Genomic DNA, 24,977 nt, shown 5'->3' on the forward strand with positions numbered 1-24,977 from the left:
CCTCCCACAAACTGTGTCACCTTCATCTCCCCATGCTTAGTTTCCTCATCTATGAAGTGATAACAGTATCCTCGCTTAGGACTATTGTGAAGATCAGATGAGTAAATATGTCAAGTGCCTACAACAGCACTATGTGATCAGAATCGTCTTTTTTTTTTTAGATAGAGTTTTGCTCTTGTTACCCAGGCTGGAGTACAATGGTGCAATCTCGGCTCACCACAACCTCCGCCTCCCGGGTTCAAGCAATTCTCCTGCCTCAGCCTCCCAAGTAGCTGGGATTACAGGCATGTGCCACCATGCCCGGCTAATTTTGTATTTTTAGTAGAGACGGGGTTTCTCCGTTTTGGTCAGGCTGGTCTCAAACTCTCAACCTCAGGTGATATGCCCACCTCAGCCTCCCAAAGTGCTGGGATTACAGGCATAAGCCACCACGCCCGGCTCGTCTTGATGATTGCTGCATGCAGCTATGTGCCAGGGCACTCATGACTTTATTACAAGGGGAGTGAAGACAGGGCTGCAGCAGCTGCACATTGGCAGTTACTTGCACTGGGTGTTTGCTGTTGGAGAGGGAGGGAGGGAAAGAAAAGTGGCAAGCTAGCACACTTTTTCCCATCAAAGTGTTTCTGAGGGGTTCGTATTAACACCTAAAGATCAATGCTACTCAGCAAGGACAAAGCTCCTGCCCAGAACAGGGAAAAGCTGTGAAGTCTCACTGGAACCACACAACTCTGCCTTGCATTGCATTCTCCAGGGCCAAGTTCCCAGTCCCCCATTGGCTGCTTTGAGTCCCCAGGGCCCCACCACTGGCCAACTCACTCTGTGCTGCTTTGAAGCCCACTCAGTCCAGTGTCGCTGGACAGACCCTCCCCGCTTGCTCTTCTTGCTCCTCCCCTCCTTGCTGTGGGGTAAACAGTTGTGTTGGCAAACCCACCCGGGCAACACATGGTCTCCGAGGGGACCCCCAGGCATCAGGTACTATCACACCTGGGGAGGCGGTCAGGGCTGCAGGCTCAGGGCTGGGGTGTCTGACACGGAGCGAAAGGGTACACTCCAGCTCAGGATGGATGGCTGAGGGAGACATTATAGAGTGAGAAAGATAAAGTGCAAAGACAGGAGCTTGGGGAAAGGTCCCATCCCACAGGCAAGAGAAGAGGAAGCAGTTCCTAAAACACAGGAGCAGTCCGAAAGTCGGGGTCATCCAGCCCCTCGTGGGGACCTGGGCTTGAAGGCATAGGGGACCACCCCAAAATATACCCTCTGGCATAAGGATTATTAGAGCTGAAGGCAATTGAGAAAAAGCAGACGGGATGAGCTTTTTCCTGAAAAGCAGGGTGCACGTTTCCTTGTGAAGCCCTTCAACCTTGTCCATACCAGGCAGGGGAGAACAGCTTTATCACTGGAGACAGAGACGGCACCGAGAAGTGTCTACACAGACAAGCCTTACTAAATAGCCTATCTACCAGTGTCCCCTCATTTACCTTCCCACAGCCTGCTACCCCTAAAAAGTCCAGGAGCCACTTCCCTTTGCCTTGTCACTTCTCTACAAATGTATCGTCTTTTGTTAGAAGGGTATAAAGCCACCAGGCCTGCTTTGTGGGGTTTCTCTTCCATGCAGCCCCCCCCCACCATGCCAGGTAACACTTTTAACATTAGAGAGTCACCCGAAACCTATTCTGGTATAGGGGTCCACCCAATCTGAAAAACAAAAAAAGCAAAACTTTTAACATCAAATAAAATGTTTATGCCCTTCTCCAGTTTTGTTGTTTTTTGAGACAGTGTCTTGCTCTCTTGCCCAGGCTGGAGTGCAGTGGCACGATCTCGGCTCACTGCAACCTCAAATTCAAATTCAAAATCAACCTTCCAAATTCAAGCAAGTCCCCTGCCTCAGCCTCCCAAGCAGCTCGGATTACAGGCGTGCACCACTATACCTGGCTAATTTTTGTATTTTTAGTAGAGACAGAGCTTCACCACGTCGGCCAGACTGGTCTTGAACTCCTGACCTCAAGTGATCCACCTGCCTTGGCCTCCCAAAGTGCTGGGATTACAGGTGTGAGCCATCACTCCTGGCCTTTTTCTCCTGTTAATCTGTCATTTGTCCAATTATTTTGCAGGCCCAGCTACTGAACCTAAGAGAGTAGGATATACTTTTTCCTCCCCTATAAAGGCCCCATGTGGTCCCCTGGGTTCAATGGATGAAAACTGAATAAGGGGGAGCACCGTATACGTATATATACGTATATATATATTTTTTTTTGGGGGGGGTACGGAGTTTCACTCTTGTTGCCCAGGCTGGAATGCAATGGCATGATCTTGGCTCACTGAAAACTCCACCCTCCTGGGTTCAAGTGATTCTCCTGCCTCAGCCTCCTGAGTAGCTGGGACTACCGGTGTGCACCACCATGCCCAGCTAATTTTTGTATTTTTAGTAGAGACGGGTTTCACCACGTTGGCCAGGCTGGTCTTGATCTCTTGACCTTGTGATCCACCCGCCTCAGCCTCCCAAAGTGCTGGGATTACAGGTGTTTGCCACCTTGCCCAGCCAACAATCAGCATTTCTCTAGGATCAACAGCCATCTCTCTGGTGTGTTCTGCCAGGAGATATTGGCCAAGTAAGCTGAGGTCTGCACTGGCCAATAGACACGGAGGCTTTACCAAGAGCCAGCAGGGCAGGGACCATGTCCTAACAACCGAGCCCACCAGGAGATGGCTAAGGGGAGGCCACCAACAAGTCCTGGCAGACATCAGAAGGGACACCCGGCCTCCCCGGCCTACACCCCAAGGTTGGACTGTCCTAACCCCCTCAAAGAAGGCCTTGTTCCCCCAGCCGCTGGGAGCACTGACGTTGGATAGCCTTCAGCCTCAGCTCCTGCAGAGAGCACCTCACCCAAGGTCATGAGGTCCCAGGCCCAATCCCCACACTGATCTGTGCAGGGTCTGAGGCCTGATCATCCTGACCTACCCAGCTTGGGATAACCGCAGCTCCAGAGCTCCCGTGGGGCTGGCTGGGGCTGTTATTGAACCTGCACTACCGGCTCAACCTCTCCCTCTCACACTCCAGCTTCATTCTGCTCCTCCTCACAGGGTGTGATCCCAATAAACATTCCATGCACCAACCCGTGGCTCAGGGCCTGCATTCTGGGGAAGCTAATGTATCACCACAGGCTGCTAATTTCTCCCACCTGAGATGTGTTGCAGCGAGGGGGATTCAAAACATAGAAAACTTTAAAGATTAAAAAAAAATTTTTTAAAGAATGTGTCTCTTGTTTTAAAGTTAAAAATTTGGCTGGGTGCAGTGGCTCATGCCTGTAATCCCAGCACTTTGGGAGATTTAGGCGGGCAAATCACAAGCTCAGGAGTTCGAGACCAGCCTGGCCAACATGGTGAAACCCCGTCTCTACTAAAAATACAAAACAATTAGTTGGGTGTGGTGGTGTGCACCTAATCCCAGCTACTCAGGAGGCTGAGGCAGGAGAATCAATTGAACCTGGGAGGTGGAGGTTGCAGTGAGCCAAGATCGCACCACCACACTCCAGCCTGGGCAACAGAGTGAGACTCTGCCTCAAAAAAAAAAAAAAAAAAAAAAGCTAAAAATTTCAGGTAACTTTTGAGAATGGTAAAGGAACCAAATCTTCATTAGTGTTTGTACTTGCTTTGTAAGCACAATATATATGTTTTTGATTTTTGTCAACACACCTCTGCTGGCAGGAATGTCGGATGATATTTCTGTGTAGTCTCTGGGCCTGCGGCTAATTGGTTGAAATTCCTATGCGACTGTAATCCAGGTTATAGGTCTGGCTGGGTGAGGTATAGCTTCTGTCAGGGAAGAGTGTCTCCAAAATAAGGTGATAAAGTGATCACACATAGGACAGTCCCTCAAGGTGGATGTGATAAAGTGTAGAGGTAAATTAAGTACTTAAGTACATACTTAACTATTTAAATGAAAGACCAGCCCAAGCTAAGAGGTAGCCCTCTGTCCTAGACCGACTTGATCTTGAGCTTCCAGAGTCCCAAAGAACACAGACTGTGCCCTCTGCTGGAGGGAAGGCACCACCAGCCCACATCAGGGGGGCCCAACGGTGCGGTGGCTCAACCTGCAATCCCAGCACTTTGAGAGGCCAAGATGGGAAGGTCACTTGAACCCTGGAGTTCAAGACCAGCCAGGGCAACATAGCAAGACCCCATCTCTACTTCTCTACAAAATTTTAAAAAATAGCCAGGTGTGGTAGCACATGCCTGTAATCCTAGCTACTCAAGAGGCTGAGGCAGGAGGATCACTTAAACCCAGGAGGTTGAGGCTAGGGCAAGTGGCCAAGGGAGCAATGATCACGTAACTGCACTCCAGCCTGGGTGACAGAGTGAGACCCTACCTCAAAATAATAATAAAAAGAAAAGTATATTTTTTTAATTTTTTTTTTTGAGACGGAGTTTTCACTCTTGTTACCCAGGCTGGAGTGCAATGGCGCCATCTCGGCTCACCGCAACCTCCGCCTCCTGGGTTCAAACAATTCTCCCGCCTCAGCCTCCTGAGTAGCTGGGATTACGGGCACGCGCCACCATGCCCAGCTAATTTTTTGTATTTTTAGTAGAGACGGGGTTTCACCATGTTGACCAGGATGGTCTCGATCTCTTAACCTCGTGATCCACTCACCTTGGCCTCCCAAAGTGCTGGGATTACAGGCATGAGCCACCGCACACGGCCCTATTTTTTTAATTTGTTAAAGAAAGGGGACAAAAAGGGCACAAGGACTGAGGGGCACAGACCCTCCAACTGCAGTGACTGCCAGAGTTGAACAGCACATCAATATAACAGTGCTCCAAGACTCAGACCACAGAAGGTACAGAGCCCTCCAGGAAGGGCCCAGCCACAGAATACAGGTCTCCATGGGTGGAGTCTGGCTGAGGGGGGTCTCAGGACAGGCAAGGTCCCCTGACCCTGTGCCTAGAAGCAGGTTGGCCCACCCTGTGGAATCCTGCACAACTGGACACTGTGGCCCTTACTGTCTCCAAACCTCAGTTTCCTCATCTGCAAAATGGGTCTTCCATTTGCCTCACAGAGATGCTGTGGTCAATAATGCTTTTTTATTTTATTTTATTTTTTTGAGATGGAGTCTCACACTGCTGCCCAAGCTGGAGTACAGTGGTGCCATCTCAGCTCACTGCAACCTTCATCTCCCAGGTTCAAGCAATTCTCTCACCTCAGCCTCCCAAGTAGCTGAGATCACAGGCACTGGCCGTCATACGCGGCTAATATTTGGATTTTTGTAGAAATGGGGTTTCACCAGGTTGGCCAGGCTGGACTTGAACTCCTGACCTCAGGTGATCCCCCTGCCTCAGCCTCCCAAAGTGCTGGGATTACAGACGTGAGCCACCATGCCTGGCAATAATGCATATTTTTCAAAAACAGCATTTAACAACGGGCATATGGCCAGGTAAGGCTCATGCCTGTAATCCCAGCACTTTGGGAGGGTAAGGAGGGCTGATCAAGAGGTCAGGAGATCCAGACCATCCTGGCCAACATGGTGAAAATCCATCTCTACTAAAAATACAAAAATTCAGCCAGGTGCCTTGGCTCATGCCTGTAATCCCAGCACTTCAGAAGGCTGAGGTGTGTGGACCACCTGAGGCTGGAAGCTTGAGACTAGCCTGACCAACATGGAGAAACCCCATCTCTACTAAAAATACAAAATTAGCTGGGCATGGTGGTGCATGCCTGTAATCCCAGCTACTCAGGAGGCTGAGACAGGAGAATTACTTGAACCCAAGAGGCGGAGGTTGTGGTGAGCTGAGATTGCGCCATTGCACTCCAGCCTGGGTGACAAGAGAGAAACTCCATCTCAGAAAAATAAAAATTAAAAAATTTGCTGGGCATGGTAGCTCGCCCCTGTAATCCCAGCTACTTGGGAGGATGAGGCAACAGAATCACTTGAACCTGGGAGGCAGAAGTTGTGGTAAGCCAAGGTTGCACCCCTGCACTCCAGCCTGGTGACAGAGCGAGACTGTCTCAAAAAAAAAAAAAAAAAAAAAAAACAATGGGCATGTGACAAATGCCAGTTTTCTTTTACTGGGATTTTCTACATGATCTGTGTACTGGTGAGGAGCCTCTTAATTGAAAGTGACAGGAACCCAGCATGTAGTAGCTTAGGCACAAACCGGATTAATGGGCTAGGTCAGGAAGGGCTAAGGTGAGACTGGCTGTGGGGATGCTGGGAACAGGAACTCAGTGCTCCCAAGACTCTGTCCCCATCATTTGTGTCCTCCACCTGCCATGGAGTTTCTGTCTCTCCGCCAGCCTTCTGCTCCTTGCTGGGACCATGGGCCCTGGAGGCTCCAGGCCCACAGGTTGGTCCTTGAAAGACCAAAGAGGAAAAGCCTCAGTTTCCCCTGTTGAATCTGATTCATCCTAGGGGGTGGGACCCTGGTTGGCCCAGCCTGGATCCTCTCAAAGCAGGCTGCTCCCAGAGGGGGAAGGAGAGACCCAAAGCAGCCTGTCCTAAGGCTCCCCTAAGTCCCCACTGTAGGGGTCACTGTCCTAAGCCCTGTCCCTCCTATATCTGAAGTTTCCCCAAAAGATAAGAGTTGCCTTTCCCACAAAAATAGGCCAGGAAACCAGATGGGGTCTGATTTTTGCCTAAGGCCACACAGAACCCACAGCTGGGCTCTGGGCCCTGGGGCATGCCCACCCACAACACACAAGTTTGCCTGTGAACACCCTGCACACAACCAGAACCTTCCTTTAACCACGCACTTTGGCAAGAGCCACGGCACTCAGATCTTTCAATACTCATCCCCCAACCCCATGGATTAAAAAATATTCCTTTGCACCAGGCTCAGTGGCTCACACCTGTAATCCCAGCACTTTGGGAGGCCAAGGTGGGCGGATCACGAGGTCAGGAGATTGAGACCATCCTGGCTAACACGGTGAAACCCTGTCTCTACTAAAAATACAAAAAATTAGCTGGGCATAGTGGCACGTGCCTCTGGAGGCTGAGGCAGGAGAATTGCTTGAACCCAGGAGGCAGAGGTTGCAGTGAGCCAAGATTGAGGCCACTGCACTCTAGCCTGGGCGACAAAGCGAGACTCTGTCTCAAAAAATAAATAATGAAAATAAAAATAAATTCTTTTGCATCTCTGAATATTCAATGTCAACCAATAAGGAAATAGAATTCACCTAAAATTCTACTTTGGCTACTCACCTCCTGTATTTTATTAGTACGTTTCAAAATACAGTCTTTGGGGAGGAAAAACACCTCCCACCAATGGTCTGACCACACTGAACTTGAACAAGGCACGCAGAGTCCTTGTAAGAGTCCAGTAAGAGATGGTTAGGATTACCCCAGCGGCAGATGGGTAAAGTCGAGGCACAGCAGGGCAGTGGCATGGTGGCCCGTGCCGGTGGCACTTGCGCAGGTTCTGGGCCTTGTGTCCCAGTCTGGGTTCTGGCTTCAGCACTTTATATTCTGCTGCGGTGGGAACAGCCTATGAACAGGGCCCATGCCAGAAACTTGGAGGTGGTCAGTGCAGACCTCTCCGGCCCCAATGCCCTCACCCAAGGGTGGCCTGGGCTGGCCTGACTGCCCCCAACCTCAGGCAGCGGTGAAGCAGAGGGATGTCACACAGCACAAACGCCAGGGGGGCCACAGGCGTGGGGAGGGCGGCAAGGGATGAAGCAGAGTGGAGGGCGCAGACCCCGCGTCTCCTCCCCCAGGGCAGGTGGCCAAGCTCAGAGAGTTCCTGGGTGATTAGAGGGAGGGGCGCAAAAACGCCCAGGGCGGCCACCTGCTCCTTGTTGCCAGAGCAGGAACCCAGGTTGGGGCTTGGGGAGCAAATGAGGCTGGAACAGAGCACGGGGCAGTCAGATGGGGTGAGGCGAACAAAGGCCTCTCTCTGCGAGAGAAATCCCGGCTGGCTGCGGGGCGCATTCAGGCCACAAAGAGGCTTTCTCCGGCCACCGGCGGCCTGGCCAACCCGAGGGCAAGGCAGGGCGTCTGCGCTGCCGCGGGCCAGGCAGCGCCGCTTCCGCGAGGAAAGAGCAGCTACCGGGTTGGGGCCGGAGCCGGAGCTGGGGCTCCGAGGCGGGACCAAGGGCGCGGGGGGCCGGCTGGACCTGCGAGGCCGGGCGAGCACCCCCAGCCCCATCCCCCAGCCCAGCCCTGCCCTGCCGGCCCTGCCCCGCTGTCTCCATGGCGACCGTGATCTCAGTGCCTGGGCGGGGAGGGAGAGGCTGAGCCGGTTGCTACGCGACGGCCCGGTGACGTCAGACAATTGAGTTTGGTTCCCAAGGCAACTGGCCCGGCAGCTGGGCCGGGAACTATTTGTGTCTGTCCCCAGAGGAGCTGCGGAGCTTCCAGGGTCTGGCGCAGCTGAGGAAATGCGCTCTGGGCCCAGGGCAGGCGGGGGCCGGGACACAGAGGCCCTTTCAGCCCCCGGAGGCCTCGGCCCGGGCGGGGCGGGGCGGGGCCGCACCCTACAGGAGGACGCCCGGCCTTCTCCCCACTCCTGCCTGGGAGGCCCCTGGTCCCGCAGGCTTTGTCCTGTTTATAAAAGTGCTCCAGAGTAAACTCACTGAAGAAAGGGGCCTCTGTGTGCAGCAGCCCGGCCCATAGCGCCGCCCTCAGTGGGCCCTCAGCACGGCCTTCTCATGGGACCGAGGAAAAACGCAGACCCTTGGGAGCTGCCAGGCCCCTCCAGCACTCAGAACCCCTGACACCAGGCGCCTGGACACCTGCGCCCTGGGCCGCAGTGCTAGAATAAAATGCATGGCCGCTTGTTCTAAAACCATGGACGGACAGTGTGGGAAACAGGTCACAGCCCTGCCCACTGAGGGTGAATGCACGAGTGAAAGTGACAATACATGGATAAACTGAGGCGGCATCAGCCACAGGGAAGAGAGGATAAAGTTCTAGCCTGGGGTGGAAGAGGAACAAGATGCAACAGGAGCAGAAGGACTATCAGGTGTGCAAAGATAAAGCGGGGACCTAAATTTGGGCCTGAGAGCTGGCCCAGGCCTGCTGGTGGCAGTGACTTAAGACCTGGGGCGCTGTGACTGAGTCTCAGACCCAGTGATGCTACCTACCCAGGCCTCTCCCAGGCTTCTCCCCCAGTGGCATCCTGTCACTACAGGGTGACATCCAGGCCCTTCACGATCTGTCTCCAGGGAGCCACCACCTCCCCCAGCCCAACAGGCCAAGCACTGACATCCAAACCCACTACCTGCCCAGGAGCCAGGGCAGGCTTTGTCCGTCTGGCCAAGAGAGGCGTCAGCCCATCCCTGTAAACAGCAGCATCTCTCAACAGTCAACGACTGCCTTCTGACAGCCTGACTGGGGGCTCTGAGTGTGGGAGGCGTCTGCCATCTCTGAAAGGGTGGTTCCAGCCTGGCTTCCAGAACAGGGATCTGCAGACTGTCCACCACCAGAGCGCCACTGCAGTTGGAAAGGCCTCAGATCTATGTCCTCTCCTCTCTGGGTGGAGCAGGCACCATGATCCGTGTTTCATGCACAAGGACACTGATGCTCAGGGACTGCAGGGCCCGTGCAAGTATCCACCCAAGCCCACATCCCACCGAGGTTCCCCAGTCTCTCCCAGATAATCCCTCAGAAACCATTCCTGGGCCCAGGAACCAGAGCTGCTGAGCAGGCCCACCAACATAATTTGTGGAGCCCAATGCAAATTGAAAATTTGAAGCCCTTTGTTAAAAAATTATGAAGAGGCCGGGCACGGTGTCTCACATCTGTAATCCCAGCACTTTGGGAGGCCAAGGCTGGATGATTACTTGAGTCCTGGAGTTCGAGACCAGCCTGGCAAACATGTCAAAATCCTGTCTCTACTGAAAACAGAAAAATCAGCCAGGCATAGTGGCTGGTACCTGTAATCCCAGCTATTTGGGAGGCTGAGGCAAGGAGAATTGCTGGAACCCAGGAGGCAGAAGTTGCAGTGAGTCAAGATCGTGCCACTGCACTCCAACCTGGGCAACAGAGGCTGAGCCTGGTGGTTCACACCTGTAATCCCAGCACTTTGGGAGGTGGAGGTGGGTTGATCATCTGAGGGCAGGAGTTCAAGCAAGACCTGGCCAACATGTGAAATCCAGCCTCTACTAAAAATACAAAAATTAGCCAAATGTGGTGGTGCGTGCCTGTAATACCAGCTACTTGGGAGGCTGAGGCAGGAGAATTGCTTTAACCCAGAAGGCAGAGGTTGCAGTGAGCCACGATTGTGCCAATGCACTCTAGCCTGGGCAACAGAGTAAGACTCTGTCTTAAGGGCCAGGCATGGTGGCTCATGCCTGTAATCATAGCACTTTGGGAGGCCAAGGTGGGTGGATCACCTAAGGTCAGGAATCTGAGACCAGCCTGGCCAACATGGTGAAACCCCATCTCTAAAGAAACAAAAAAAAAGACTCTGTCTTAAAAAAGGAAAATTATGGATTTCAAGACAATATCAGCAGACCATCAAACTAAGGATGAGACCTATGTGACTGCACAGGTCATAGGCTCATGAAGCTGGCCAGGACGGCAAGTCCAGGACACCAAGCCACCAAGCCAGCCTCCTTCCCAGGCACCAGCCACCTCTTCCCTCATTCTGGGTCCACCTGCTGGCCAGTTCCTGGGATCTCTCTGGCCCGCCCACTGGACGCTGCTGGACATCCAGGGCATCCTGAGAGAGGTCCGCTAGACATCAGGGTGGTGCCCAGTACTTTCCCATCAAAGACCACAGAACACTTCTGGAAACGCTTCCAGAAATGCTCAATGCTGCCAGCACTGGAAGTTTGCCTGCCTATTTTCAGCTGAAGAATACTTGCTCTTGAAGAAAATGTAGCAGGGGCATCTACCTAAAGTTAAATGTAGCAGCCGAGAGATGAGAATCTGACACTGATCAACATTAAAACAATTTATAAGAATGAAAGTCAGCCAGGCATGGCGGCTCATGCCTGTAATCCCAGCACTTTGGGAGGCCAAGGTGGGCAGATCACAAGGTCAGGAGTTCAAGACCAGCCTGCCCAACATAGTGAAACCCCATCTCTACTAAAAAATACAAAAAATTAGCTGGGCATGGTGGCACATGTCTATAATCCCAGCTACTCCGGAGGCTGAGGCAGGAGGAGAACTGCTTGAATTGGGAGGCGGAGGTTGCAGTGAGCTGAGACTGTGCCACTGCACTCCAGGCTGGGCAACAGAGTGAGGCTCCATCTCGAAAAAAAAAAAGAAAAAGAAGAACAAAAGTCGAGGACATGTTTGTAGCCTCCTAAGGTCCATGTCATGCCCCTGATTTGTCTCACTCTGCCCTTGGGAAGCCAGGGAAGGGAACTTCTGCCCTGGCCCACCTGGGTTTGTCCCTACCCTGGCATCAGGCCATTTACCTTTCGTTCCCTTGAACCCAACACCTCAATTTCATTCCCACCCAAGAGCTTTGAACTTGCCTGGTTAATGTTCGTCTTCTAGTCTCTACGGGGATCCCTGTGCACCCTGAGCTCTCTTCCAGCTTGTCTGGATCCTGCCCTTCTGTCTCAGTGCCGCTCGCTGGGCTGCCCAGATACCCCACAGGACTGCAGGGCTGCTGGCCTCAGACAAGATGGCCCTCCACTGTCAGATCCCTCCAGAGATGGCCTCGACTGGAGGGAATGCCTCTCAAAAGCCCACATCTCCCCTTCATGGGTTCACTCAATTACTGGTAAGCAGTGTCATCCTGATGAGCGACCAGGTCTGGATGGGGGCGGGGGGGTGGATAACCTGAAGTCAGCAGTTCAAGACCAGCCTGGCCAACATGGTGAAACCCCATCTCTACTAAAAATACAAAAATTAGCCGGGCGTAATGGCACATACCTGTAATCCCAGCTACTCGGGAGGCTGAGGCAGGAGAAACGCTTGAACCTGGAAGGCGGAGGTTGCAGTGAGCCAAGACTGCACCACTGCACTCCAGCTTGGGCAACAGAGTGAGACTCTGTCTCAAATTAAATCATAATAATACAAGACCATCCCTGCTCTGGAGCTCCCCTTGGGGTTAGCAGGATCTTCCAAGTTCTCCCTCTGCCCCTCCTGCTGCCTTCCCACAGAGGTGCCGACCCCTGGAACACGCCCTGATGAACCTCCTGCCTGGCAGTCTCCCTCTCAGAGTTGGCTTCCCAGGAAAGCTGACCTGCCTCCATGAAGCTGCGTCTCCCCTACCTGGGGCAACGGTGAGCACCTCCCACCTCTTCAAATGCCCTGTAATAGTCATCTACTCAGCAGATCCTCTGTGAAGGCCTCCTATGCGCCAGATGCTGTTCTGGGTGCTGACGGTAAAGCAAAATGAAGCAGACACCCCTGCCCTCATGGAGCTCAGTCCTGCAGATGAGCAGGCAAGAAGCAACGGGAGATTTAATGCAATGACATTAAACATCATATAAAGGAATGATACAGCAGAGAATCTGATTGTGGCTGGGGGCACCTGCTTTACACCAAACTTCCTCTGGGTCAAGGAAGGTCTCTCTGAGGCACCATGTCTGAATCAGAGGCCAGTCGCTAGGCAAGTTGAAAGACAAACATTAACCAGGCAAATTCGAAGCTTTTGGGTGGGAATGAAATTAAGGTGTTGGGTTCAAGGGAACGAAAGGTAAACTGGAGTGAAGCTGATGATGGGAGATGTGGTGAGAAGTAGGACCAGGGCCGGGCACGGTGGCTCATGCCTACAATCCCAGCATTTTGGAAGGCCAAGGAGGGCAGATCACTTGAAGTCAGGAGTTCAAGACCAGCCTGGCCAACATGGTGAAACTTCGTCTCTACAACAACAACAAAATTAGCCAGGCATGGTGATGTGTGCCTGTAGTCCCAGCTATTTGGGAGGCTGCTGCATGAGAATCACTTGAACCTGGGAAGGTGAATTTGCAGTGAGCCAAGATCATGCCCCTGGGTGACAGAGTGGGACTGTCAAAAAAAAAAAAAAAAAAAAAAAAGCAGGACCAAGCAGGACCAGAGGATGCAGGGTCTTGAAGACGAATCTAGCTTTTGTTGTGAGTGAGGTGGGAATGTCAGGTGGTTCTAAGCAGGGCAGTTGTGGAATCTCTACCCGCTTCAGGCGTCACTGGCCACCAGACAGAAAATGAATTCCTTACATGAACCACCTACTGTTTGGCACGTGAGCATTTCTGGAAGCATTCTGTAAAATGGCTGTTAGGTTTGGGGTTTTTGTTTCTTTTTTGGCCATTAGGTTTTTTGGTTTTGGAGGTGTTTTTAGAGCTAGGGTCTCATGTGGCCCAGGCTGTACTCAAACTCCTGGGTTCAAATGATTCTGTCACCTCAGGCTCCCAGTAGCTGGGGCTACAGGCACGCACCATTGCACAGGCTGAACATTAGCGTTTTGTTTTTTTTTTAACAGATGGGGTCTCGCTATGTTGCCCAGGCTGGAGTACAGTGGCTATTCACAGGCACAGTCCCACTACTGATCAGCACAGGAGTTTTGACCTGCTCTGTTTCCAACCTGGGCCGGTTTACCCCTCCTTAGGCAACCTGGTAGTCCCCCACTCCCAGGAGGTCACCATATTGATGCCAAACTTAGTGTGGGCCCCCGATCAGCATAGCACACTACAGCCCAGAACTCCCAGACTCAAGCAATCCTCCAGCCTCAGCCTCCTGAGTAGCTGGGACTATAGGCGTGTGCCACCGCACCCGGCAACATCAGCTTTAACCTGCGTTTGTGGAATATCCTGTCTGCTGTTTAGGGGCTGGAATCCAGCACTTGAACTCGTTTGGATCCCCAAACTTCCATGCTCTGAGTAGGTGTTTAATGAACATTTATTATTTGAACATCTGATGAGTTGAGGCTTCTGTTTTAGTTATCATCTTCTGGTCTTTTTTTCTTTTTCTTTTTTTGAGAGAGAATCTCGCTCTACCTCCCAGGTTGGAGTGCTCTAGTGCGGTGGCGTGATCTCAGCTCACTGCAACCTCCACCTCCCAGGTTCAAGAGATTCTCCTGCCTCAGCCTCCCAAGTAGCTGGGATTACAGGCACCCGCCACTATGCCCAGCTAATTTTTTTTTTCTGAGACAACAGTTTCGCTCTTATGGCTGGGCGCAGTGGCTCACGCCTATAATCCCAGCACTTTGGGAGGCCGAGGCGGGTGGATCATGAGGTCAAGAGATGGAGACCATCCTGGTCAACAAGGTGAAACACTGTCTCTACTAAAAATACAAAAATTAGCTGGGCATTGTGGTGCGTGCCTGTAGTCCCAGCTACTTGGGAGGCTGAGGCAGGAGAATTGCTTGAAGCCAGGAGGCAGAGGTTGCAGTGAGCCAAGATTACACCATTGCACTCCAGCCTGGGCAACAAGAGCGAAACTCCATCTCAAAAAAAAAAAAGAGTTTCGCTCTTGTTGCCCAGGCTGAAGTAGGATGGCACGATCTCGGCTCACCACAACCTCCACCTCCCCAGTTCAAGTGATTCTCCTGCCTCAGCCTCCCGAGTAGCTGGGATTACAGGCGTGTGCTACCACGCCCAGCAAATTTTTGTATTTTTAGTAGAGGCTGGTTTCACTATGTTGGCTAGGCTTGTCTCGAACTCCTGACCTCAGGTGATCTCCCCCCCCACCCCCTCGACCTCCCAAAGCGCTGAGATTACAGGCATGAGCCACCGTGCCAGGCCTGATCTCCTGGTCTTCTCACAATGTGGTCCTTAGACCAGCATTGGCACCAGCTGGGAGCTCGTAGGAGATGCAGAATCCTAGGCCCCACCTAGGCCTACTAAATCAGAATCTGCAATTTAACAAGATCCCCAAGAAACTAATGAATGGTAAAGTTTAAGAAGCACTTCTAGAGGGCAGAATAACTGAAGCACCTCAGAGAAACCCCTCATAGGCAGCAGGAAGGGGGCGGGGGTTAAAAGAGAGGCAGCCCTTATTAAGCCTAGCTGAGATGAGGAAGATTTTGATTGGGGGTAAGAGAAGGCTAAGACAAGGCTGGGAAGGAGGAGGCAGGTGTGAGGCTGGAGGGCTAGTGGTCTGAAGCAGCCAGCCCTAAGGGCCGACAAAATGAGGAGGTGGAGATTCCCAGAAAGGCAGGAAGGGCCAGGCGCAGTGGCTTACACCTGTAATTCCAACACTTTGGGAGGCCAAGGCAGGTGGATCACCTGAGGTCAGGAGTTGGAGACCAGCCTGGCCCAGATGGCGAAAACCCGTCTCTACCAAAAATATAAAAATTAGCCGGGTGTGGTGGTGGACGCCTGTAATCCCAGCTACTTGGGAGGCTGAGACAGGAAAATCACTTGAACCTGAGAGGCGGAAGTTGCAGAGTCAAGATTTCACCACTGCACTCCAGCCTGGGCAACAGAACAAGACTCCATGTCAGAAAAAAAAAAAAAAAGAAAGAAGAAGAAAGAAAGAGAAAGAAACAAAGGAAGGAAGGAAGGAAAGAAGGAAGGAAGGAAGGAAAGGGAAGGGAAGGGAAGGGAAGGAAGGAAGGAAGGAAGGAAGGAAGGAAGGAAGGAAGGAAGGAGAAAGCTCTCTCGGGAGCAGCCCCTTAGATGGCCAGACAAGAATGGGGAGTTAGGTGGCGTGAGGCTGAATTCTGGCTCTGGCTCTGGCTCTGGCTCTGGCTCTGGCTCCCACGAGCTGGGCGACCTTGGGCAAGTTATTATACTTAACTTTCTGAGCCTCTACAAAGTGGGGATAATAATAGATGTGCCAGCTGGGGGGGGGAGATTAAATGAGATAACACACATAAAACGCTTACTTAGTAGAGTGCCTGGCACAGGGGAAAGGTGGGGGGCACTCAGTAAATGGTAACTGTGATGATGATTCAAGTGTGGGTTGGATTGGGAGGGCGAAGAGGGGCACTGAAGGCTTCTGAGATGGGGAGTACTGGGGCCTGTGTGTGGTTTCTTTTGTTTGTTTTTTTGAGACAGAGTCTCACTCTGTGACCCTGGCTGGAGGGCAGTGGCCTGATCAGTTTACTGCAGCCTCCACCTCCAGGGTTCAAGCAATTGAACCCTCCCTGGTAGCTGGGATTACAGGCGCACGTGCCTCAGCCTCCCTAGTAGCTGGGATTACAGGCGTGCACCACCATGCCCAGCTAATTGTTTTGTATTTGTAGTAGAGACGGGGTTCACCGTGTTGGCCGGGATGGTCTCGAATTCCCGATCTTGTGATTTGTCCGCCTCAGTCTCCCAAAGTGCTGGGATTACAGGCATGAGCCACTGAGCCCAGCCAGCAGCCTGTGTTTTAGGGAGATGAAGCCAGTGGGAGCACCAGGGACAAGGGAAGCGGGGTGGCCAGAGGCTGTGGGGGAAGCAGCTGGCCTAGGGGCCGAAGGAGGGAGGGGCAGGATGGCTCTGGGCTTCTAGGAGTGGGCCAAGGACAGGCAGGCTCTGGGGGAGACTCGCTGTGGGAAGTGTCTGGCTAGTGGGGAGGGGGGCTGCAAGGGATAGCAGAGAGGGTAAGACTGAGGCATAGGAGAAGGATCAGGACCAGAGTCAGAGAGGAAACCTTCAGCCACAGGGCTTTGTGGGTACCTTGGGACAGGTGAGGCTGCTCCCAAGGAGGTCCTGAGGGAGCAGGAGGTGAGCTCACGTCACACGGGGGCTCAGTTGGGGAGTCTTAAAAGTGGCAGCCACCCTGGGTCACTAAGTCTAAGAGATGTCACCTCTGGCAGACAGGAGGAGTGGTGCTCCCTGGGATGCTATCTCTGGCCAGTCCCTGGTTTGCAAATCCCTTCCTTGCCTGTGAGGTGGAGCTAGTACCGTCACCATCCTATACTGCAGATGGAGAAACCGAGGCCCAGTGCGGCGGCCGTATTCCAGACTCTTCCGCGAGGACACACGGGTTTGGCTAAACCTGGTGTTTGTGGCAGGGTCTGTTCTGATTGGCCGACGCCTGTCCTACTGGTTAGTCAATGTTTTGAAGGTCACCCTGGTTACACAGCTGGATGGAGGAGGCGGGATTCCAACGAACCCCTGGGGCTGGAGCCCGGCTCTGAACCACGACCCTCTCTCCAACTAGCGCCTCAGCACAGCTCAGAACAAGCCATGTGTGTCGAAGGGCTTTGGATACTGTAAGGCACAGTATAAATACCAGGTTCCTCCATTCCTCCCGGCCGCGAGAAGCCTGTTGAGGCCAAAGAAGCTGGGCCATGAAAAGGCAGAGACGCTGCGGTGGGGAACCAGCATTCTCTCTGTTTACACGACGGGGAAAGTGAGTTAGAAGGGAAGCCTCCCTGAGTGGAGCCCCATGGTCAGCCCTTGGGAGGTTCTCACTTGCCAGACGCCGTCCGGCAGTAACAAGGTTAGCCTGGGCTTGTCCCCAGGAACAGTCCAGGCTCTCCTGCAACTGGCCACCAGGGGGCGCCGCTCCCCCAGCCATCTCACTGACCCGCCCCCTCCGGCCCCCGCCTACCCACTCCCGCCAAACCTGCTCGCGAGAAACCAGGCCTTGGAAGGAGTCCCTGAGAACAGGCATAGAGACTGAAAGTAGCGAAGACGCGGGAGATGCTGAGTGGAGGCGGGAGTTCGACCCTGCCCCACTGGAAGGGAGAAGGGAAGGCGGGACGGAAGCCTAGTTATACCCATTTTCAATTCCCAGACCAGCCCTGTGGAGGAGCGCCTGTTCCCACTTTACAGATGAGGAATTAGAGGCCCAAAGATGTTGGGTGAGATCAAGAGGCTAGGGACAGGCAGCGGTGGGTCGTCTGCTTCCAAGGTCAGTGACCAACGGGACCACAAGCAAATGCTAGCTCATTTGGCCCTGTCGCCTCCCGGGGTTCCACCCCGCCCCGGCCACCCTCCGCCGATCCTGTTCTGAGTCTTGGCCAACATCACAACCCATTCCCCCGCTGTGTTCCAACAGCAATCCCAGCAGCCCCTTCAACAACCTGAACTTTTTGGAAGCCCGGCACCTGCTTCATTGTTCTCCAGGGAGCCCCATCAGCCACCCATCCCACAGCCTCCCCATCTGGGCGGAGCCGGGAGCCCCCACTGCAGCCCTGTCCTGCTTGACATCCCTTCCCCACCCCAGAGACCCCGCGGGGTCAGGCTTTGCTCCTCGGCACTCCATGGCAGGCAGCAGCACGAATAAACAATGGGACATTCGAACCAGGAAGAGCCTGCGGTTGAGGCCAAAACAGGCACCAACGTTTTCTCTCAGCTCCTACCAACTCCTTTTATGGCCTCTGGGCCCAGTTCCTTCTTCATAAAAAGTCAGAACTGGAAAAGGCCTCGAGTCACTGGGTCCAACCTGAGCCAACACTTTCCTTCTCTATAGGAAAACCCGTCGTGCCGCCTCCCCGGTTCCAGCCAGGTTTACAGCATCAGACTCGGGCCGGCAGCGTCCGGCACCAGAGGGAAATTCTGGCCCTGGTGCGGGACCTGGGCAAGTCCGCCCGGGAGGCCCAGTCCCTGCACCTGTAAAGTGGGGGACGATCCTAACTGTAGCTTGTTCAAAGCCCACCCCCCGCCCCCAGCTTGAGGTTCTGTATCTAGCCCCGGGACCCGCCCTAACGAACACTTATTTCGGCCCCCTCTGTCCAACCGTTTCCTTCCCTCTGCCCTGAGAGCTGCGGGCAGCTTGCGTGTGTGGGCGCACGTGCGTGCAAGTGATTCTGTGTGTGCAGGAGCCAGCGGCAGCCGGACACACGTCGGCGCACGCGTCCGCGTCTGTGCGCGCCCCGGCGGTGCCGGCCTCCCCTCGCCAGCCAGGTGGCCGTGTGCAGCGCCGCGTGTGCCCCGCGTGTAGCAGCCCGGGCCGTCAGCCCCTCGCGGCGGACAGCACGCGGTGCGCGGCAACCGAAACGTGGGAGCTTCTGGTTCCTGGTCCCGGGGACCAGCGCCCCCTCCCCGCCAGGGATTTTTTTTTCTGCTCGGCGAGGCGCGCTCCGGGGCGGGGGCCGAGAGCAGCCCCGCCCGGGCCGGCCTGCTAGGGCGGCTAGGCTGCCGGGAGCGCGCCGCCCCCACCCCGGCGCCCCGATGGGTTTTTCCATGACTGCATCCGGCCTCGGGCCGCCTTTGTTCCCGCCGTCCCCGGTCTGCCCGCGAGCCGGCCCGCCTCTCCCTGCGCGCCGGGGTTTTTCCAGGGCTCAAGTGGAGCAGGAGCGAGCCGCCTCCCCACCCCCAGCCTCCCGCGCCCTGGCTGCCCCCGAGTCCTCTTTCGGGGATCCGAGCCCTCTCCAGACACGCTGCTCTGTCCCCTGTCCCCGCCTCCAGGGCCTGCGTCCTCCCAGCCCGACAATTGTGCGCAAAGTTGACTGTCACCGGGACGGCGCGGTTCGGCATCTCGCAAAGGCGCTGCCGGCGCCCGTAGTCCCTCCCGGGGGCTGCACGTTGGAAAGGATGAGGTCGCCCCTACTTTGCAGTTGCAAAGGGTCTCGCGTTTTCCCCAAGGGGCAGGCGGTGCAGTCAGGGCCCTGGGAGGCCTGGCCCACTGCGGAGGGGAACTTGCTCGCGCGCACGCGGCCCGACGCCCCTGGGAGATCTCCGTGTGATCACCGTGCGTGGCAGCTCCTGAGCGGAAACACCTCCCACCTCCACGTGAAAGTGGGCTCACCTGCGGGCGGAAAGCGACAAGACTGGGTGCTCCCCTAATCCCCTCCCCTCTGTCAATAAGGAAATGGAGACAAACCGAAAATAGGCCTTGGAGAAAGGAGAAAGGCGGGATGAGGGAGTCGGGGGATTATTAGAGGGAGTGAGGTCACGCTCAGAGTCTCAGATCCCCGGTGCCCGTGGGAACTGCGTGTCCGCCACCGATCCTGCCAGCTCCGGGTTGAGTTCAGTCTGTGTCTCTGCGCGCTGCGACTTTGCGCACCCGGGGGCCTCCCAGTTATTGCCTGGCTATGCTGGCGGGGAAAGTGTAAGAAACGCTGTGTTTGCCCTGCAGGAGAAGCCAGACTCGCAGGGGTGCTCAGGCTGGGGAAGGGTGCCTGCCTCTGTGGGGCTTTTGGAATCCCAGGTGGCGCCTTTCTACAGCCGGGTAGAAGGCAGCCATGACCTCAGGTGGGGAAAGATCTGGAAGTGCGGGTGGGAGGAGGATGAGGACGGGGCGGGAGAAACTCCCTGATCGGCAGAGGCCAGAGTCCCAAAACCATCTTGCTGTGCGGGGTCGGAGGGAACGCCCTGTCGGCCCTTTGAGTGCCAGCTCCCTGGTCTAACCAGTCTTGAGGGAACCCACAGGCTGCTCCGGAAGGGCCTTTCCTCCAGGTGTCCTCTTGGTCAGCTTTGCCTGCTCTTTGGGGTGTCCCTGTGTCTCCGACCGTCCATTCTCAACCCTCTTATTTGCTTTCAGAGGCAGGATACCAGTCCCCATCCCCAACCATCCCAGGATAAGAAAGTCTTGGTCCTGGCCGGGAGCACTGGCTCCCAACACCTGTAATCCCAACACTTTGAGAAGCTGATGCAGGAGGATCTCTTGAGCCCAGCAGTTTGAGGCCAGCCTGGGCTACATGGCAAGACCCCTTATCAGTAAAAAACAAAAATAAATTAGCCAGAAGTGTGGCCTATGCCTTTGGTCCTAGCTGCTCAGGAGATTGAGGCAGGAGGATCTCGAGTCCTGGAATTGGAGACCAGCCTGGGCAACATAAGGAGGCCCTGTCTCTCAAATAAAAATAAAATAAAAAATAAATAAAGCCTTGATCCCACACCTGGATTCACTGCTGCTCACAGGCTAACTCAGAGGCCCTTTGCCCTTGTGGAATTTGCCCTTGTGGGATTTGCCCTTGTGGGAGATTCCCGAAGTAGGGGCCCAGCCCTCCCATAAGGAGAACTTTAACTGAGATACTTGCTTCCCTCTTCCATCAGTCCCCCCAACGCCATGGCGATGGAGGCCTTCAAGGTGCACAACTCCTCATCTACTATGCCAATTGATACTGACTAGACCGAGCAGACAGCAGGGCCTCCTTAGATTCACCTAAAAATATTGGGGCAAGCAGGATGGCATCCAGTTGTGGCATCTCCTCTCTCCTTCCAACACCCTGCACAGGGGAGGAAGTCACATTTAAAGAGCTAGTCAGGGCCGAGTGCGGTGGCTCAAGCCTGTAATCCCCGCACTTTGGGAGGCCGAGGCAGGTGGATCACGAGGTCAAGAGATCGAGACCATCCTGGTCAACACGGTGAAACCCCATCTCTACTAAAAATACAGAAAATTAGCTGGGCATGGTGGCACATGCCTGTAATCCCAGCTACTCAGGAGGCTGAGGCAGGAGAATTGCCTGAACCCAGGAGATGGAGGTTATGGTGAGCTGAGATCGCGCCATTGCACTCCAGCCTGGGTAACAAGAGCGAAACTCTGTCTCAAAAAAAATAAATGAAGAGCTAGTCAGTGCCAGGCGCAGTGGCTCACATAGCGAGACCCATCTCTACTAAAAATACAAAAAATTAGCTGGGCGTGGTGGCGTGCACCTGTAGTCCTAGCTACTCGGGAGGCTGAGGCAAAAGAATTGCTTGAACCCAGGAGGTGGAGGTTGCAGTGAGCCAAGATGGCACCACTGCCCTCCATCCAGCCTGGTTGACAGAGCAAGACTGTCTCAAAAAAAAAAAAAATCTAGTCAATTCCGGTGGTGCCAATGGTAATGGGGCCAATTTAAGTGGTGTCAGATGGTTTCTACCAATCCTCCCTGGCCAGGGCCAGCCTCGGGCAGCAGGAGGTAAAAAGGTGCTTGGGGTAGTGGGTCCCAGGTGTGACTCTCATGTGGGGACAGACATCAAAGGTAGTGTCACTCAGAGATGAGGGGATTGCACCACTAAATCCTGTTTGCTGTTCCTTCATCCTCAGCTGTCATTTCGACTGTTCACCCTTTAATCTCCATGTCCTTGCTTAGGCTGCGAATATTCTATTTTTGTTTTGGAGACAAGGTCATACTCTGTTGTCCAGGCTGGAGTGCAGTGGTAAGATCCCGGCTCCCTGCAGCCTCCACTTCCTGAGCTCAAGCCATCCTCCTGCCTCAGCCTCCTTAGGACCTGGGATTACGGGTGCACACCACCACGCCCAGCTAATTTTTTGGATTTTTAGTAGAGAGATGAGTCTCGCTATGTTGTCCAGCCTGGTCTTGAACTCCTGAGCTCAAATGATCTTCCCACCTCGCCTCCCAAAGTGCTGGGATTACAAGTATAATCTTTTTTTTTTTCTTTTTTTTTTTTGAGACAGAGTTTCGCTGTTGTTACCCAGACTGGAGTGCAATGGCACAATCTCGGCTCACCGCAACCTCCGCCTCCTGGGTTCAAGCAATTCTCCTGTCTCAGTCTCCCAAGTATCTGGTACTACATGTGCGCACCACCATGCCCAGCTAATTTTTTGTATTTTTAGTAGAGACAGGGTTTCACCTTGTTGACCAGGATGGTCTCCATCTCTTGACCTCATGATCCACCCGCCTCGGCCTCCCAAAGTGCTGGGATTATAGGCATGAGCCACCGCGCCCGGCCTTACAAGTGTAATCTTAACTCACGACCTGAAGCATTTTTCTTCGTCATCACCTCCCACCTACTCACATACACTTTGCAGAACATTCCTTCTAGTCAGAATGTTTTCTCCTCCCTTGAAAGGCAGAGTTCAGGAGAGCAGAAACAAAGAGGAATGCTCTGATCTTGGTGCATCCTAAAAATGGAATTAAACTTCCAGTAACAATAGCAAATGCTTAGTTAGTATTTGCTATTTGCCAGGCTGTTCACATATGTTAATTCATTTAACCCACATAACCACCCTGGGAGGTGGGCACCATTATCACTTCCATTTTTTGGATGAGAAAACAGGCACAAGAAGTGAGGCAACCCATCCAAGGTCACACAGGCAGAGGCTCCGCTGGGTGTTGACTGCGGCAGCCTGGCCCAGAGCCTGTGCTTCTAGACTGTGCTTATAAAATTTTGCACAGGCAGAATCAGGAAGTGGTGTGAACACACACAGCTCATCCACAGAGCAGGATGAAAACAGTAGGTGCTGGGGTTTAGGAGACATTTTCCTAGGGCAGTCACATTCATAATGGCGATGCCTGCTGCACTTCCCACTTTGTGGCTGTTACAGTTGTTTTACGGGTTTTTTAAATCACAGCTGTCAACTGAGAAGCGTATGCCAGTCACATCATTACCCTGATGGAAGAAAACGCCAGTCCTGCCAGCAGTCACGTGCACCCTGTAGTATTTCTTCATTTCATATTTATCGACCCACTTGCCTGTGCCCAGCGCTGTAGCAGAGGCTGGGGGAACATTCTTAGCAGGAAGAGAGCTCACTTCACTGTCTTCTTGGGGAGACAACACATACATCCATGTAATAGTGATGTCTTCACTTGCCAAAGGGAGCATTTCAATTGACCTGATGAGGTCCCGTGGCCAACCAACAGAAGGTGGGCTCATGATCCCTCTGGTCTCCATGCCTTTGTGAGACGCCCCCAACTTGGGTGTGGGTGGGGCCTGTGACTTGCTTCTAACTAATTGAATATGGCAAAGGTGACAGGCTGGATATGACTATGTGTGTGTTTGTTATATGAAATTATAATGACAGTTCTGCCAGGATACATCTTTCCTTGTTGGCTTACAAGCAAGAAACTGATGCCCTCAGCTCAACAGCCTTCTCAGAGCTGAATTCTGCCAATGAGTACATGAGCTTGGAAGAAGATCCCTCCCCAGTGAAGCCACCACAGGTGAGACTCCAGCCCTGGCCTATACCTCGATCACAGACTTGGAGAGGACCCAGTTGAGCCATACTTAGACTCCTGTAAGAAAATTGCAAGATAATCTATGGCCATATCACCCTGAACGTGCCTGATCTTGTCTGAAAATTGCAAGATAGGCTGGGTGTAGTGTCTCATGCCTGTAATCCCAGCACTTTGGGAGGCTGAGGCAGGCGGATCACCTGAGGTCAGGAGTTCAAGACCAGCCTAGCCAACATAATGAAACCTTGGTTTCTACAAAAATTAGCTGGGCACGGCTGGGCGCAGTGCCTCACACCCATAATCCCAGCACTTTGGGAGGCCAAGGTGGGTGGATCACGAGGTCAAGAGATCAAGACCATCCTGGTCAGCAAGGTGAAACCCTGTCTCTACTAAAAATACAAAAATTAGCTAGGCATGGTGGTGCACGCCTGTAGTCCCAGCTACTCGGGAGGCCGAGGCAGGAGAATTGCTTGAACCCAGGAGGCGGAGGTTGCAGTGAACCGAGATCGTGCCATTGCACTCCAGCCTGGGTAACAAGAGCGAAACTCCGTCTCAAAAAAAAAAAAAATTAGCTGGGCATGATGACAGGTGCCTATAATCCGAGCTACTTGTGAGGCTGTGGTGCGAGAACTGCTTGAACCCAGGAAGCAGAGATTGCAATGAACCAAGATGGCACCATTGCATTCCAGCCTGGGTGACAGAGAGAGACTCAAAAAAAAAAAAAGGAAAAGAAAAAAAAAGAAAATTGTGAATAATAAATATGTGTTTTTGTTTGTTTCATTTTTGTAGAGACGGGGTCTTGCTGCTATGTTGCCCAGTCTGCCTTTGAATTCCTGAGTTCAAGGGTTCCTCCTGCTTCAGCCTCCTAAGTCTCTGGGACTACAGGTCTATGTCACACTGCACCAAGCTAAATGTGTATTGTTTTAACCCTCTACCTTTGTGGTGACATTCTTATGCAGCAACAAACAAGCAATATAGAACCTATTAGGTACAAAGTAGGGCTGTTAGGGAATACCAAAAAGTGTAAGGAACCCAGCACTTCAGGAGCTTCCCAGCAGTCAAGGTGAAAAGGAACGACAGGGTGGTTCTACTATTTGAAAAAAGAAAATTAACGTTTCCAAAGACTGAACCCAACCAGCCACAGTGGCTCATGCCTGTAATCCCAGCACCTTGGGAGGCCCATGTAGGAGGACTGCTTGAGGCCAGGAGTTTGACATCAGCCTGGGCAACATAGTGAGACCCCCAACTAAAAAATAAAAAATAAAGAGGAAACTGGCTCCTGATTCTAAGAGGAATTTATCGTGTGGTCAGTATCAATGTACACTCTGTGAACAGAGCACTGACCCTGTAGGGGATGGACCGCCTGCAATTCAAGAGTCCTCCTCATCCTA

General features: G+C 53.3%; 1 long non-coding RNA gene across 1 annotated transcript; it reads left to right on the forward strand.

Moving 5' to 3' along the window:
- The first annotated feature begins 8,326 nt into the window (after nt 1–8,326).
- On the forward strand, nt 8,327–12,387 carry LOC144576726 (uncharacterized). The gene is made up of 2 exons (XR_013519156.1): nt 8,327–11,667; nt 12,050–12,387. It is a non-coding gene; the product is annotated as an uncharacterized LOC144576726 (long non-coding RNA).
- The last annotated feature ends 12,590 nt before the right edge of the window (nt 12,388–24,977 follow it).

Source organism: Callithrix jacchus, chromosome 6, assembly GCF_049354715.1.
Source record: "Callithrix jacchus isolate 240 chromosome 6, calJac240_pri, whole genome shotgun sequence".
In the NCBI taxonomy this organism is placed as follows: domain Eukaryota; kingdom Metazoa; phylum Chordata; class Mammalia; order Primates; family Cebidae; genus Callithrix; species Callithrix jacchus.